The sequence below is a fragment of the Pelobates fuscus genome, chromosome 12, assembly GCF_036172605.1.
Source record: "Pelobates fuscus isolate aPelFus1 chromosome 12, aPelFus1.pri, whole genome shotgun sequence".
NCBI lineage: Eukaryota > Metazoa > Chordata > Amphibia > Anura > Pelobatidae > Pelobates > Pelobates fuscus.
This window is the reverse complement of record NC_086328.1, coordinates 5813195-5826455: the sequence shown is the minus strand read 5'-3', so window position 1 is coordinate 5826455 and position 13261 is coordinate 5813195.

The following is a 13261-nucleotide window of genomic DNA, read 5'->3' as shown; positions in this document are numbered from 1 at the left end:
TTTTGAATTTTTTTATTTACATTTATTTTTGTTTGTGGATTGACTTAACTAATCTTTAAATTGCTACGATAGTCAAGGTCATGCGTTTATACTAGTAACTCCCTTTATAGTTTGAAAAGGAACACACCAAACCCCTTCAATTCATTTTACTGAAATGTTTAGGGGGTTAGTAAAGTGCTCCTGCAACCTTATGTTGTAAAAGAGCTGATTTCAAGAAAAATCTGCAGTTTTATGACTCTCCTTGATAACACCTTCCGGTTCCATTCATCATTTATATTGACCACTTCTCATATAGCAGCAATGCTTCTCTGTGATGTGAATATCTCCCAGAGGCAGAGTGGATCCTCTCACTGGTGCCATAGAGGTAGAAGGGGGCCTAAATCTAGTTTTGTGTGTTAGTGAATGCCTCATTCTACCGTGGCGGCTTGGAAGTGTAAAAATGATCAGTTTTCTAAGATATTGTGTAAGTAGGGATACCACACAATGTCTGCCGCATACGTTTCATTTAGAGTATGTAAATTATTTTATATACATATCGATATTTATAATCTTTCGTTTTTTTTACTATCTATATTTAGTACATTTTTGTTGTTAACTCCCTTTTTTACGTTTAATTGTAAAGAATGGTGAAATAATTTTGTCAATTCTGCTTTACAACCATAAAACAATTGCAGCTTCATAGCAGCTGACAATAGTTTATTGCGTTAATAAAAGCACAAGTAATATTTCTTGTAACCGTGAATGAATTGGTGAGCTCAGAGGTTCTGATAAGCAAGTTGCTCTGTCCTAGATGGCTCCTAATGCAACCATTGCATGGATGGTAGACTCTGGACCAAACTTATTTAGGATTCGATCTGTATAAATTACATAGAACCCTATTAAGTCTGTTTAATATGGAATGTTCTGAAAACAACAAATCATTTATAGTATTTATATCTGCCAACGCAAAGCTCAAAATTTCCACGAGCCATTGGCAAATGAAAAGTCAGCGATGGTTCGTAGAAACATGCCTTTGGGGATTGTGCAATGGACACTTCAGTCTTGTAGTGGCAAAACTTGAATTTTTCAAGGGGCCTCTATAGACACCCAGATCACTTCATCTTAATGATCTATTTCACCCTTCATTTAAAATCATTGCAGTGTTACCATTGCAGGGTTAACCTGTCTTGAGTGGCTGTTATGCTGACAACTACAAGAGCAGTTATGTGAAATAGTGAACCATTTCTATCCGACGGACTCATAGAGACCATCTAACAGGCGCAGCTAAGCATTGTACTGCACATGTGCTGTAGCCTCCCAATGGTTTTTTTTTTTTTGAAAGCCTTGGATTTGCAGAGCTCATCAATCTTGATAATCTTAGGCAAGTGAGAAAAGACTGTTAACCCCTTAAGGACACATGACGGATATAGTCCGTCATGATTCCCTTTTATTCCAGAAGTTGTGTCCTTAAGGGGTTAAATCACTTTTTGACCCTGGCACGGGGGGGTTTAGACACCTACACGGCAAATAGGGCACTATAGCATTAGGAATAAGCATTTGTTTTCCTAGCATTAACGTGTTCCTTAAACCTTGTGCCAACGTTGACTTCCTCACATCCAAGGTAATGTTAGAAGTTCTCGCTCAGCTGAAGTAGTCCCTCCAGTGGCCACTTGGTGGCAGCAGATTACTACATCTATACTGAAAGCTGCAGTAATTATACTATGAAGCATTCAGCTCTTATAGGTTTACAGAGATGTCCTGTATTATTGATGTGAATGTATGGTGTCTTTTATCCACATAGTATAAGTACACCAATGGTTAAATAATTAGCAAATTGTCAGACCTATTAAACCAGAGATTTAAGATTTATTACTCTGAATAAAACCTTCAATAATATCTAGAGCTTAATTAGTGGTAATTCATTTTTATTATTTTGTGTTGGTGGTGGCAACACCTAGTGAGAGCAGAAGTGGATGAAAGATTAATAAGCCTCAAATTGGAAGCCATAATTGTATGAGTTAAATGGCAAACCTAGTTATGTTATGAATGCTAGCTCAGCTGTAACACTATACTATATTAACTAGAACCAGATACCAAATGAAGGCCCCTAGCCACGTGTTCCCAAGCCAGGCTCGAGGCACGCTAGTAGTATCCGCATTGTAACAGAACTGATACATTCCTGATTCCAGGACTGTTTGTTTCCCAATGCAGTGCTCCAGGCCCGCTGATCTAACCTTGGCTTAACTTTACACCAAACTCTCAATGAGGTATTTACAATCTAGAGCTGACAAATGAGGTTGAGGTGAAGGGTAACTTTTATTGGGAGCTGGTTATAAAGTGTTTTTTTTTTCTCTGGCATTTATTATGAAACAAGTAAGCAGTTAAACCATGTGCATGAGATAATAAGATGATGGCTGGTTTTGGGACGGGAATCATTTAAAGGTAAAATGCTTAATGAAGCTGACCTGTAACCTTGGTGTTTTCTAGTGATGGACAGGGAGATATAGTAAGACATGACGCCAGTTGTGTAGCAGCCATTTATCTAAACTAGCTGTCCTATGACCTTTTATAGAAGGTAGTTGGAAACAGAACTCGGGATGTAAAATCATTTGAATGCAGATTATAAATCACATTGTATTCATGACACACTGACTTTTTTTAATGATGGATTGGGTCTGTTTACAGTAACATGGCCATATTCCTTCAGTCGTAGTTCATCTAAAAGGTCATGGTGGCTATATAATTTACATTTAACCTATTCGAAGATTACAATATATGTATATCAATGACCTTGACAGATCTCTCTCCACTATTCCCTGGGTGATGGGATAGGAGTTGTCGTACCCTTCATCAGATTGGTGGGTAAGGGGTAAATTGAACATGTGGGCAGCTGGCTTGTACGATCTTTAACCATATTTTTATTAGATTAATACGTTTTTATTAAGAAAATAAATATTGCATTAAAACGAGAAAAGGGCAAACTAAAAATGCAGGTGATTAATGGATGTAGGATGAGCAAGAATTGAATGACATGGATGAGATACCTGGCACCATATCCCATTATATAGCTCCTCTGAATGCAGGGCCAGTAAGTAACCAGACTCAAGGTTCTATAGACTTGCATCACATGTGGGTGGGGGTCAGGGTCAATTATAGCATCACAAACACATGGGAAAGCATTGGATTGGCTGAGCTCATCAAGTAATGCGTATGAAACTGCTGCCCCTGATCCAGACAGGCAGAACTGCTGTCCCTAGAATACACACCTTCCTAAAGCATTTAGTAGCAAATTGACCGTTAAATTGCAAAATTTAGGATAAAACAGGCAAGCTGTGACTACAGCTAAATTATTCATATTCAGCGATTTATTGTTTGAATTTTGCAATTCCATTCACTACACGTTGGTGTTTAGCAAATGAACCCTAATCTATTTTCCACTAAACAGCAAAGGACATTACAACTTCGCAAGAAAAGTTTTTTTTTTTTTATTGCAAAATTACATTTTTCCTGAACGTTCCAATTAAATGTTTCACCCAATTTGCTGTTTGTGCCGGACAAACACAAGCTGAAAATATAATTTCATTTTCTTTCCGTTGGCTTTGTTTTTGTGGTTCTGTGTTTTCCTGAAATCTCTATTTTTAGACAATGTAGGATCTGTTCTATTTTATTGTTACAAGCGCTGTTTTTTATGTTCTATTAAGACCTTAAACCCACAGGCCCCAACCCAGAAAATGCTTGGCCTGTTCAGCTATTATACCTGTAAAGGGATAATAAACTTTTAAATTTTCATATATATATATATATATATATATTTTAATATAAGCAAAATGAAAATAAGAATGCAGCCAGTGATCAGCAGTTACTATCACAGTGAAAGAACGTTGCTCATATAAACCCAATTATATCACACATGAAGGCTCTGCCACCCAAATTACAGGGGCTGGGAAGAAGTGGACTGTCACCATACAAAAGGAAATTTGTTCATTAGCTTAAATTTTCTTTTTCTTCTAAGTAATGTAACGGTTCTTGTGAATCCTCACATGTGGGATCCAATTCCCAAACTGTGAGAAATATGAAGCCAAAATGGGTGGAACTCATGCAGGTGTCTAGACAGAGACAACGTCCCGAAGAACTTTCCAGCCAGTTTCCAAGCCAACTCACGCAAACAACGTCACAGCCATTAAACTTGGAAGCATGTACAAGGTGGACAACATGCCGTCCTAGGAAAAGCAGTCCATGAAGTCCTTGTGGCTAGAGGTCCAGGGCATGGACCCTGTTCTTACAGAGTGGGCCGTTATCCTCTATGAAGACAGCTATCTAATAGGAATAAACATAGTAAATCTCTGGCTACAATTGCAGCTGAAAACCACCTAACTCCATTTAATCCTGAGAAATGAACAAACCAGGAAATGTATATGAGTCTGTAGTAGCCTCAGCATTAAAGTTGCACATTTGCACCACAATCTAAGTCATACTACAGACTTTACTTATTAATAGTGATGTTGCGAACATAAAATTTTCGGTTCGCAAACGCGAACTTCCGCAAATGTTCGGGAACCGGGCGAACCGCCATAGACTTCAATGGGCAGGCGAATTTTAAAACCCACAGGGACTCTTTCTGGCCACAATAGTGATGGAAAAGTTGTTTCAAGGGGACGAACACCTGGACTGTGGCATGCCGGAGGGGGATCCATGGCAAAACTCCCATGGAAAATTACATAGTTGATGCAGAGTCTGGTTTTAATCCATAAAGGGCATAAATCACCTAACATTCCTAAATTGTTTGGAATAACGTGCTTTAAAACATCAGGTATGATGTTGTATCGATCAGGTAGTGTAAGGGTTACGCCGCTTCACAGTGACAGACCGGACTCCCCGTTTAACGCACCGCAAACCACCGCAAACAGTCCATTTGCACAACCGCAAACTCCCCATTTGCACAAGGTTGGATACCAAGCTAGCCATGTCCCGTTCCTTGTCCTCACTGATGTCATTGAAGGTCTCTCTTCCTCCACCCAGGAAGCGGGAGATGGAAAAAGATGCTTGGTCGGTCCTCCTACTTCAAATTTGGGGCACTGCGCGTGTGCCACCAGATAGGAGTAGTGTGTTAAGTAGTACTATTCTTATTAGTTTAATCCCTGTTATGTCCGCTATCAGGGGACGTGTATATAAGGCATCGATTTTAGGAAGCGGGAGATGGAAAAAGATGCTTGGTCGGTCCTCCTACTTCAAATTTGGGGCACTGCACGTGCAATCTAATGTGCCACCAGATAGAAGTGGTGTGTTAAGTAGTCCCCCTCATCAGGCCTTTTTAAGTCGAATGTATGGCCCACTGTCAGTCCCTTCGGGATCCATTCCTCATTTATTTTAATAAAGGTGAGGTAATCTAGACTTTTTTGACCTAGGCGACTTCTCTTCTCAGTGACAATACTTCCTGCTGCACTGAAGGTCCTTTCTGACAGGACACTTGAAGCGGGGCAGGCCAGAAGTTCTATCACAAATTGGGATAGCTCAGGCCACAGGTCAAGCCTGCACACCCAGTAGTCAAGGGGTTCATCGCTCCTCAGAGTGTCGATATCTGCAGTTAAGGCAAGGTAGTCTGCTACCTGTCGGTCGAGTCGTTCTCTGAGGGTGGACCCCGAAGGGCTGTGGCGACGCGTAGGACTTGAAAAGCTCTGCATGTCCTCCATCAACAACACGTCTGTAAAGCGTCCTGTCCTTGCCGGCGTGGTCGTGGGAGAATTACTTTCACCTCTTCCCCTGTTAGATTCCCGTTGTGCTGTGACATTGATTTTGGAACTGCTGCATCCTTTCCGACTTGCCGTAATTCGGTAACATTTCAGGCACTTTCTGCTTATACCGGGGGTCTAGTAGCATGGACACCCAGTACAGGTCGTTCTCCTTCAGCCTTTTTATACGAGGGTCCCTCAACAGGCACGACAGCATGAAAGACCCCATTTGCACAAGGTTGGATGCCGAGCTACTCATGTCCTGTTCCTCGTCTTCAGTGATCTCTCTGAAGGTATGTTCTTCCCCCCAGCCACGTACAACACCACGGGTACCAGATAGGTGACGACGAGCACCCTGGGATGCCTGTTGTGGTTGGTCTTCCTCCTCCTCCTCAAAGCCACATTCCTCCTCTGACTCCTCTTCCTCACAATCCTCTTCCAGCGTTGCCGCAGGTCCAGCAAGCGATGCTGATAAGGCTGTTTCTGGTGGTGATGGTGACCACAACTCTTCTTCTTCACGCTCATCTACGGCCTGAGACAGCACTCTTCGCAGGGCACGCTCCAGGAAGAAAACAAATGGTATGATGTCGCTGATGGTGCCTTCGGTGCGACTGACTAGGTTTGTCACCTCCTCAAAAGGACGCATGAGCCTACGGCATTGCGCATGAGCGTCCAGTAACGTGGCAAAAAAATTCCCAGCTCCGCAGAGGCTGTCCTAGCACCCCGGTCATACAAATACTCGTTAACAGCTTTTTCTTGTTGGAGCAGGCGGTCGAACATTAGGAGTGTTGAATTCCAACGTATCGGGCTGTCGCAAATCAAGCGCCTCACTGGCATGTTGTTTCGCCGCTGGATATCGGAAAAGTGCGCCATGGCAGTGTAGGAACGCCTGAAATGGCCACACACCTTCCTGGCCTGCTTAAGGACGTCCTGTAAGCCTGGGTATTTATGCACAAAGCGTTGTACGATCAGATTACACACATGTGCCATGCACGGCACATGTGTCAACTTGCCCAATTGCAATGCCGCCAACAAATTTCTTCCGTTGTCACAAACCACTTTGCCGATCTCCAGTTGGTGCGGAGTCAGCCACTGATCCACCTGTGCGTTCATGGCGGACAGGAGTGCTGGTCCGGTGTGACTTTCTGCTTTCAGACAAGTCAACCCCAAGACGGCGTGACACTGCCGTATCCGGGATGTGGAACAGTACCTGGGGAGTGGGGGGGTGCCGTTGATGTGGAGCAAGACGCAGCAGCAGAAGAGGACTCAGCCGAGGAGGTTATGGAAGAGGATGGAGTAGGAGGAGTAGAGGAGGTGGCAGCAGGCCTGCCTGCAAGTCGTGGCGGTGTCACCAACTCCTCTGCAGAGCCACGCATTCCATGCTTGGCAGCCGTCAGCAGGTTTACCCAATGCGCAGTGTAGATGATATACCTGCCCTGACCATGCTTTGCAGACCAGGTATCAGTGGTCAGATGGACCCTTGCCCCAACACTGTGTGCCAGACATGCCATTACTTCCTTTTGCACAATCGAGTACAGGTTGGGGATTGCCTTTTGTGCAAAGAAATTTCGGCCGGGTAACTTCCACTGCGGTGTCCCGATTGCTACAAATTTTTTGAACGCCTCAGACTCCACCAGCTTGTATGGTAAAAGCTGGCGGACTAAGAGATCAGTCAAGCCAGCTGTCAGACGCCGGGCAAGGGGGTGACTTTGTGACATTGGCTTCTTGCGCTCAAACATGTCCTTGACAGACACCTGACTGTGGGCAGATGAGCAGGAACTGCTCAAGGCGAGAGACGGAGGGGCGGATGGTTGAGAGGGGGCAAGGAGGACAGCAGTGGTTAACGTGGCTGAAGATGCTGGACCAGGAGGAGGATGGCGGCTTTGAGTTTGTGTGCTGCTTGTACTCATGTGTTGATCCCATAGGCGTTTGTGATGTGCGATCATGTGCCTTCGCAAAGCAGTTGTACCTAGGTGGGTGTTGGACTTCCCACGACTCAGTTTCTTTTGGCACAGGTTGCAAATGGCATCGCTGTTGTCAGAGGCAGACACACAAAAAAAATGCCACACTGCTGAGCTCTGCAATGGCGGCATTCTGGTGGTGGCAACAGCATGCGTTGATTGGCGTGCTGTCTGGCTGACCCCGGGTGCCGATGCATGCTGTCTGACTGTGCCACTAGCTCCTTGCGACGACCTCCCCCTGCTTCCAACTAGTCTCCTCCTCCTCCTCTCTGTCTCCCCATCTGAACTTTCCCCCTGTTCTTCTTCTCTTCTAGCGGGCACCCACGTGACATCCACAGAGGCATCGTCATCATCAACCGCTTCACTTGTATCTGACAACTCAGCAAAGGAAGCAGCAGCGGGTACAACATCATCATCACACCGTACGTGTGTAATGCTGCCTGACTGGGACATATCCCTGTTATCTACATCCTCTGGCAATAATGGTTGCGCATCACTCATTTCTTCCAACTGATGTGTAAATAACTCCTCTGACAGATCAAGTGAAGAGGCTGTGGTGCTAGTGTTGGTGGTGGCGGCAGGCGGGCGAGTGGTAACTTGAGAGGTGCCCGAAGCTAAGCTGGAGGAGGATGGTGCGTCAAGATTCTGAGCGGAAGCTGTAGAAGATTGGGTGTCCTGTGTTAGCCAGTCAACTATGTCCTCAGAACTTTTCAAGTTCAGGGTACGTGGCCTCTGAACACTGGGCATTATTCTAGGGCCAAAGGGAATCACAGCACCACGACCACAACGGCCCCTGCGGGGTGGCCTGCTCTGCCTGTCATTTTTTTTTTGATTAGTGGTACTATGCGTGCAAGCTACTGTGACAACAGATATGAGTGGCACTGGTGTGACACTGTGCCCTGGCAGGCCCTGAAACGCACACTCGTGAAGGAAACTGACTGCTATTATATTACAGTCAAAAAAGTTTAGTTTTTTTTAAATGCAAGCTATTGGGACACCAGATATGAGTGAGTGGTGGCACTGGGCAGGCCCTGAAACACACACTCGTGAAGGAAACTGACTGCTATTATATTACAGTCCAAAAAGTTTTTTTTTGTTAAATGCAAGCTATTGTGACACCAGTGAGTGAGTGGTGGCACTGGGTAGGCCCTGAAACGCACACTAGTGAAGGAAACTGACTGCTATTATATTACAGTCAAAAAGGTTTTGGTTTTTTTTAAATGCAAGCTATTGTGACATCAGTAAATGAGTGGTGGCACTGGGCAAGTGGGCACAGTATATGCTGGCAGGCAGGCAGGCAACTGCAATTACATTACACACACACAGAAAAAAAAAGCAGACCGATGTTCTAGCCCTAAAAAGGGCTTTTTGGGGTGCTGTCCTTACAGCAGAGATCAGATGAGTCCTTCAGGACTGTAGTGGACACTGAATACACTAGCCTAGCTATCAATTTCCCTATCAAATCAGCAGCAGCTACACTGTCCCTACTCTCACTAAGAATGCAGCTTCACAATTAATGTAAAATGGATGCTGTCCAGGAGGTGGGAGGGTCTGGGAGGGAGGGTCTGCTGCTGATTGGTTGGAATGTGTCTGCTGACTGTGAGGTACAGGCAGGGTCAAAGTTTACTCAATGATGACGAATAGGGGGCGGACCGAACAGCGCATGTGTTCGCCGTCCGTGGCGAACGCGAACAAGCGATGTTCGCCAGGAACTATTCGCCAGCGAACAGTTCGGGACATCACTACTTATTAATTTTAATGGCTCGATATGAAGGCACAGTTAACTGGTTGTTGGGGTAGTAAGTGAATATATCCTCCCACCCAAAAAAAAAACCTGCCTTATTCATAAATCAGGAGATAACAGTAAGCAGCTAGTTACTTTATAATGAAATCTGCTATTTTTGTCAAATGAAAAAAAAAGAATTACTCTTCACACATAGAGCACTTCAGCAAAATAAAGCACTTTAGTTGTTTGGAGTGTGCTTTAAAGAAGATCTTTGCATCTGGACCTCTCCTTAGCCCACCTGTCTTCATTTCGAGTATATCTTTTCACAACAACTTGCTAGATACGTTTTATTTTATTTGATGTATATTCAAGTAATGGGGAAAAAATAATAAATAAATACAATACACACACACACACACACACGTGTATATATATATATATATATATATATATATATATATTTTACGTTTTGTCTCTGTAGGTGGCAGATTAATAACTGGTGGATCCCAGTTAGAGAGGTGAAGAAGAACACATTGTTTGGTACCATCTGCCTATCCTCGCAGAATGGACCTTACTACAGCTACAGGCTGACATTGACTGTCCCCAGACATCAGAACATTGGTTGTGAGTAAGAGTAAATTTAGCTTTTACATATTATGTTTTCTTGTTTGGGGTGGAATGTTGCATCAAATTCCAACACAAGTGTTCTCCATTATGTAACGTTATGATGTATCAGGCCAGTCAGTGGTAAGACTTGTCTTGTCCCTGGCCAAATGTCACCATATTAACAAAAGAAACAGCATAGTGGTTAGACGCCTGTGAATTGGTCTGACCACACTTCTCTGGGTAATAAGAAAATAGTCAAAGACGAAGTTTAGGTCATCTACCCAGGATCCTCAGTTTATTAGCCCAATTGTAGAGGGACTATAAAAAACATCATGGTGATAAAACCGAGGTTGAGTAGGATAAGCAGATGTATTAAACACAAAATTTGGGGATTTTTCACAGAATAAAATGGCGTTGAAAAAATATGTTTTTAAAGCCAGGGCTGTCCTGTGCGTGTGGTCAAATCACTAAGTAGACTATATATTTTTATTTTCTTATCTTTAGGTCAGTATCTCTCTTTAATTCTAATGGTTAAAAAAGGAAAAAGTTAAACAAAGGGAGACTGTGCGTGTTAGAAACTGCGGTGAGCTGGCACAGGAAGCAAGGAATACTCAGAGAATTTGGCGAGCTGACCTGAGGTTTGCATTAAATTTCTCGGCTGATAAATGGTTGCAAAATACACAAACCACAATTTCTTATTTTAGCCGTCTTAAACAAGGAGGCGCTAAGAACCGCTGATCCTTGGCACACGTAAATCAACTTCAGACGGTCAGAGTAAACGTTTAGAAACCTGGCGTACGTGTAGAAGGCACCTCGACGTTTAATCATGAAATACCTGACTGAGCCAGGCCAGCTGTGACCGAATTCAGACAAAAGCACCATGGGAGTTATAGTGTGGCAAAGGCATGGGATTTATTGTTTGGCTATCTCTGGTATAATCCAATGCATAAAAAAATTCCCACAATGCTCTGCAAGCCAAACTCCCATTAAGCTCAGAAACCCTGCCAATGTGTCATTACATGGAATCCAATAATACAGCTTGGATTTTAGGATAACCTGCTTAATTACAGGCAAAACAATCAGTTTCAGTTATTTAGGCCTATCTAAGCGAGTTTAATTATGGATATACAAGCCTGTGTGTAGGGGTTCTAATTGATTCTATAATGTTAATACATATCTCTCTGAGCAGCTCTACCTACTAGGCGTATCATCGCTCTGCCCACTGTGGGTTTATCAGCTACACGTACAGCAATTTAAAATGGAGCCAGCACAGTTACCATCACCACTGTGTCTTCCTGGACACAGGTCACTACATGCCAATGGACATTGCTCTTCACAGGGTAGAAGTGCCACAGCTCGGAATTCACTAAAGAATCCATGCAGCTCTTTCTCTCTGAAGATCAAGTGCCGCATACATTCAGCAATGAAACACTTTTCATGCACTACACAACAGCATGGGAGAAAATGGGGATCTACCAACCCAAGGTCCGTCACCACTGCCCTGTGTAGTTCAGCAGAAAGGGTCAGAGAGAGAGAGCACTCCCTCTACAGGTAAGGGCTGGCAATGTCCGGTGGGGCTGGGGAGTATAAATAAATGTTTTCTAATTGCTCTCTGATCTCTTTGTAGACGGTCCTACTGACTCTGCACAGGCGATATACAGGTTTTACATATGGACGCTGCTGGAGCTGTGACATCATTATATCCCTGCAACCTCCGTCACTCCAGCCTGAGCAGCATGGGGAGTATCTAAAGCAAATTCTGTTTCCTTGTGACTCCACTGACACCAATGTCTCATTTGACCCAAAGCCACCTCCACCTCATAATTCCCACATACACATCACAGTCTGTCAGCCCTGATACAGCAGGAAATATCCCAGTGGGTTAATCCAGGCCTGGACAACAACAAAGGTCACAATCTATAATCCAAGTACAAAACAAACAGGGCAGCTGGACTACCAACCCCACATAGGGCAGCTGGGCTAGCTAATCCGCACAAGGCAGCTGGGCTAGCAAACCCACACAGGGCAGCTGGGCTAGCAAACCCACACAGGGCAGCTGGGCTAGCAAACCCACACAGGGCAGCTGGGCTAATAAACCCACGCCGGGATAGCAAACCCACGCAGGGCTACCAAACCCACGCAGGGCAACTGGGCTAGCAAACCCACACAGGGCAGCCGGGCTAGCAAACCCACGCAGGGCAACTGGGCTAGCAAACCCACACAGGGCAGCCGGGCTAGCAAACCCACGCAGGGCAACTGGACTAGCAAACCCAAGTTGGGCTAGCAAACCCACGCAGGGCAGCTAGGCTATCAAATGCACACATGGTAGCTGGGCTACCAAACCCACGGAGGGCAGCTGGGCTAGCAAATTCACACCAGACTAGCAAACCCACGCAGGGCAGCTGGGCTAGCAAATCCACACCAGACTAGCAAACCCATGCAGGGCAGCTGGGCTATCAAATCCACACAGGGCAGCTGGGCTAGCAAACCCACACAGGGCAGCTGGGCTAGCAAACCCACACAGGGCAGCTGGGCTAGCAAACCCACACAGGGCAGCTGGGCTAGCAAACCCACACCAGACTAGCAAACCCATGCAGGGCAGCTGGGCTATCAAATCCGCGCAGGGCAGCTGGGCTAGCAAACCCGCACAGGGCAGCTGGGCTAGCAAACCCACACAGGGCAGCTGGGCTAGCAAACCCACACCAGACTAGCAAACCCATGCAGGGCAGCTGGGCTATCAAATCCACACAGGGCAGCTGGGCTAGCAAACCCACACAGGGCAGCTGGGCTAGCAAACCCACACAGGGCAGCTGGGCTAGCAAACCCACACAGGGCAGCTGGGCTAGCAAACCCACACAGGGCAGCTGGGCTAGCAAACCCACACCAGACTAGCAAACCCATGCAGGGCAGCTGGTCTATCAAATCCGCGCAGGGCAGCTGGGCTAGCAAACCCGCACAGGGCAGCTGGGCTAGCAAACCCACGCAGGGCAGCTGGGCTAGCAAACCCACGCAGGGCAGCTGGGCTAGCAAACCCACGCAGGGCAGCTGGGCTAGCAAACCCACGCAGGGCAGCTGGGCTAGCAAACCCACGCAGGGCAGCTGGGCTAGCAAACCCACGCAGGGCAGCTGGGCTAGCAAACCCACGCAGGGCAGCTGGGCTAGCAAACCCACGCAGGGCAGCTGGGCTAGCAAACCCACGCAGGGCAGCTGGGCTAGCAAACCCACAAAGGGCAGCTGGGCTAGCAAACCCACAAAGGGCA